The sequence below is a fragment of the Rhinopithecus roxellana genome, chromosome 19 (assembly GCF_007565055.1).
Source record: "Rhinopithecus roxellana isolate Shanxi Qingling chromosome 19, ASM756505v1, whole genome shotgun sequence".
NCBI lineage: Eukaryota > Metazoa > Chordata > Mammalia > Primates > Cercopithecidae > Rhinopithecus > Rhinopithecus roxellana.
The window spans coordinates 30,543,843-30,548,791 of NC_044567.1; the positions used below are offsets into that span (position 1 = coordinate 30,543,843).

A 4,949-nucleotide genomic window follows, 5' to 3' on the forward strand; every position below is an offset into this window, starting at 1 on the left:
GTGATCCACCTGCTTCGGCTTCCCACAGTGTTGGGATTACAGGCGTGAGCCGCCGCGCCTGGCCCCCAGTCTTCTTAACATAAACATGTTAATGTCCATTAATGTTTGAACTCAGTGTTAAGTCAACTCACTCTCAAGTCAATGCTGAAGGCTCTAATGTCAATTAAAGCTTTATGATTTTCTATAGTCATTGTATTTGGAACAATTATCTCAAAAATGAATTTTCTGATGTTCTGCAAGGATTAACCTCGGACTGAAGACTTTGCCACACATATGACATTTGTAAGATTTCTGTCCAGTATAGATTATCTGACGTCTAATGCGGTGTGAACATGAAGTCAAGACTTTGCTACAATCATCACACTTGAGGTTTATCTCCTGTATGAATTCTTCTATGTTTTGCATAATATGAAACTTGCCTGAAGACCTTGCCACAGTCACGACATTTGTAGGGTTTCTCTCCAGCATGAGTTTGCTGATGAACTGCAAGGTATGAACGATGTCTGAAAATTTTGCCACATTTACTACACTTGTAAGATCTCTCTTCATTATGGATTCTCGAATGATTTGCAAAGGTTGTAGTGTTACTGAAGGCTTTGTGAGAATCATTACATTTGTAAAGCTTCCCTATGCTGTGGATTGCTTGATGATGAATAAGTGTGGACTGCCCACTAAAGGCTTTGCCACACTCATTACACTTGTGAGGTTTCTCTCCAGTATGAAGTCTACGATGGCATACAAAGGATGACATCCAACTGAAGGTCTTGCCACACTCATTACAGGCTTGTAAGGTTTCTCTCCAGTATGAACTCTCTGATGTTGTGCAAGGTTTGATTGTTGATTAAAAATTTTCCCACATTCATTATACTTGTAAGATTTGTCTCCAGTATGAATTGCCTTATGAATTACAAGGGCTGAATTTCAAGTGAAGGTCTTGCCACACTCATTACACTTGTAATGTTTCTCTCTAGTATGAAGTCTACGAAGGCCTGTAAGAAACGACTTCTGACTGAAGGTCTTGCCACACTCATTAGACTGTAAGGTTTCTCTCCAGTATGATGTATATGATGACATGCAAGGTTTGCTTTTTGACTAAAAACCTTTCCACATTCATTACATGTGTAAGGTTTCTCTCCAGTATGAACTCTCCAGTATGAACTCTCTGATGTTGTGCAAGGCATGAACCCCTCCGGAAAGCCTTGTCACAAACCTTACATTTGTATGGTTTTTCTGTATTATGAATTCCTTTATGTCTTTCAAGGTGTGAGCTGCAACTGTAAACTTTGTCACATTCTTCACATTTGTAAAGTTTCTCTCCAGTATGAAGTATATGATGAAGTGCAAGGTTTTCTTTTCTACTAAAAGCCTTGCCACATTCATTACATGTGTAAGGTTTCTCTCCAGCGTGAATTGCCTTATGCATTGCAAGGGCTGAATTTCGAGCAAAGGTCTTGCCACACTCATTACACTTGTAAGATTTCTCTACAGTATGAACTCTCTGATGTTGTGCAAGGCATGAAACATGCCAGAAAACCTTGTCACAAACCTTACATTTGTAAGGTTTCTCTCCAGTATGAAGTCTATGATGAAGTGCAAGGTGTGCTTTTCAACTAAAAGCCTTGCCACATTCATTGCATGTGTAAGGTTTCTCTCCAGTATGAACTCTCTTATGGCATGAAAGGCATGAATTATCCCAGAAAGCCTTGTCACAAACCTTACATTTGTATGGTTTTTCCTGCAGTATGAATTCTCCTATGCGTTTTAAGTTGTGATCTGCAACTGTAAACTTTGTCACAGTCTTCACATTTGTAAGGTTTCTGTCCAGTATAAGGTCTATGGCATTGAAGGTAAGACTTCTGACTGAAGGTCTTGCCACACTCATTACACTTGTAAGGTTTCTCTCCAGTATGAACCCGATGGTGGCATGCAAGGTATTGCTTCTGATGAAAGACTTTGTCACATTCATCACATTTATATTGTTTCTCTACTGAATGGGTTATGTGATGTCTCCTTAAGTGTGAGCTATAATTAAAGGCTTTGCCACACTCATTACATTGAAAAGACTTTCTTTCATGTGTGCTTCCTGTATTTGTGTGAATAATGAAGAATGGAGGAAATTCTTCCCAAACTTTTTAGAAATATGGGTTTTGAGACTACGAGAAATTATGTGGGATGTTGAAGCTGAGGAAGCATCATTGATAGACTGGTTCACTTGATTACCAATTTTCCCTTCAGTCTGAAATATGTGAAGTTCAGGCAGATGTAAATGAAAGCTTAATCCAAGTTGATCTTTAATAGGCTTATTTCCACTGTGCCTTTAATCATGTCGGTCTGTACTACCAGTTAACCCTTTGGTTTCTGTCATGGGTGCTTCATGGCCATTTCTTTTGATGTCTTGCCACTAAAACTCAAAGTCATGAATATGTTTCTTGATTTTTGGGATGCAAAAATCTTCAATGTGATGACTTTCATGTCTTCCCAATGTCCCTGTGTGGAACCCTTTTGTATTGCTTTGCCTTATTAATGAGAACTCCATCATGGATTTTAAAGAGCTATCCACAGACTCCAGGTTTCTGTAGTTCTCCAACGTCACTTCCCTGTATAAAACCCTCTGCTCAGGGTTCAGGCATTTCCACTCCTCCACAGATAATTCTATAGTCACATCCCTGAAAGTCAAGTGTCCCTGAGGAAGAGCCATCTCTGGTTCCTTCTCTTTGCTCTTCTTGGTGGCTTCCTTACATAACATGAGTCTTTGGTAATCAACTGAACTCTCACCCGGACGTCTCGATTTGCTCTGGGTTGAGAAAGAGGGGTCGGAATTTCCAGGTCTGTGGGAACCCCATGTCGCTGGTATAGCAGCAGCAGAGAACTAGGAAGCTCACAGCCATGGTGCAACCTTCAGTCCACTGTTTTTGTGGATTTTTATGATGGTAGTTATTGTCCTTTTGCTTCCAGGTGTAGAACCTCTTTCTTTTTATTCCAAGTGTAGAACTCCCTTCAGCATTTCTTGTAGAGCTGGTATAGTGCTGATTAATTCCCATAGCTTTTGCTTATCTTGGAAAGACTTTATTTCTCCTTCATTTATAAAGGATAATGTTTCTGGGTATAGTATCCTTGGCTAAACTTTTTTTTTTTTTTTTTTAACATCGCTTTGAATATGTTATTCCTTCATCACCTGGTCAGTAAGGTTTCTGCTGAGAAATTTGCTGTTACTCTGATGGGGGTCCTTAATGAGTGACTAGATGCTTTTCTATTGCTGTTTTTAGAATTATCTCTTTGACTATGACATTTGACATTTTGACTGTAGTGTACTATGGAGAAGATTTTTTTTGCAGTGTGCTGACTTGGTGATCTCTGAGTTTTCTATAGCTGGATGTGTAAATATCTTGCTAGACTTGGGAAATTTTCACTTGTTATTTTATAGAATAGATTTTCAATCCCTTTCATTTTCTCTCTGCCTTCTGGGGCACTGAAAATTCAAATGTTCGGTCACTTTGTAACGTCCCATATGTCATGTAGGCCTTGCTTATCTTTAAAAATCTTTAAAAAATATATTTTTCTTTATTTTTGTCTCACTGACTTATTTGAAAAGACCAGTCTTCAAGTTCTAAAATTCTTTCATCTGCTTGATCTAGGCTGTTGGGGTGATCAGACCCAACACCAGGTCACGAGGATGACAAAGTCTGGCAGAGTCAAAGGAATGAGAAAAGACAGTTTGAGAGAGAAAGTGGGTCCAGGGGGCCAACACAAGTATGGAGGCTGAGAAGGCCCTGAGCTCTGGAGGCCCAGACTATTTATTGGTGATCAAGCAAAGAAACAGGTGGTGAGAATGTGGGCTTGAAAGGGAGCATTGCATTAAGCACATGATTTACAGCTGTGATGGTTTAGCATTTATATGGCCAATTCTAAAACACAATCGATCTAGGAGCATGAGAGGGCTAGAAGCAAGGAGTCAGCAAGTCTAGACCCATTCCAGAGGCCACGAGGGATTTTATGCCCTGAACCCTGGAATCTATCCAAGCCATGAGGGGTTTTAGGCCCTGGGCTTAGATTATGGTGTGTCAGGGTTGCCTTCCACCCTTTAGCACAGAGCTTGGTGTTCCAAAGGCCATGAGGGGTTTGAGACCCTGGATCCCGGACATGTTCTAAGACTCTTTTACATTATGTCAGACATGCAAGCACTGCCTGAGCTTCTCCCAACACTCAGCTTCTCCCAACATAGTCTAATCTTGAAGCTTTTAAATGTACTTTGTATTTCAACACAAAATTTTCAATTCCAGAGTTTCTCTTTTATTCTTTTTAATGATTATATATCTTTGATAAATTTCTTATTCATATCCTGATTCATTTTTCTGATTTTTTATTGTTTTTCTGAGTTCTCTTTTATCTCTCTGAGCTTCTTGAATATAATTTTTTAAATTATTTTCTAGAAATGTGTAAATTTCTTTTTCATTGGAATTTATTGCCAGAGAAGTTTTCTTATTTCCTTGCTTTTTCATACTTCCTGTGTCCTTGCATTGATATCTGTACATCTGGCATAGCTGTCACTTCTTCCAATTTTTAAAATTTGCTTTTACAGGGGAGGACATTTTTCTGAAGATGTATCCATGGTGTTGGTTGTATAGGGCACTTTGGCTTTGCATCTGGATGTGTGCAGTAGTGTAGTCTCTGTTGATTTATTGAGCTATAAACAGTGTCAGTGTTGTCTGTGATTTCCTTTGTGGCTTAGGATACAGTTGTTATTGGGACCTGTTATAAAGTTCTGCTGGGATAGGTCATCAGTTGGGCCAGTCCTTGGGGCCCGTGGTGGCAGTGACAGGTCAAGCATGCCTGTCCTTGGACTTCAGGACACTGTTTGCTGGCCCTGGTGTTAATGGGTCCAGGTGTGCCAATTCTTAGGTTTCCAGGCAGTTTGCTTGGTACCAGCAGCGGCAACTATAGGTCGAGTT

At 39.8% G+C, this 4,949-nt stretch overlaps 1 pseudogene; it reads right to left on the bottom strand.

Moving 5' to 3' along the window:
- Positions 1-358: 358 nt before the first annotated feature.
- LOC104657605 lies at positions 359-2,757 on the bottom strand (annotated as a pseudogene).
- Between the last annotated feature and the right edge of the window lie 2,192 nt (positions 2,758-4,949).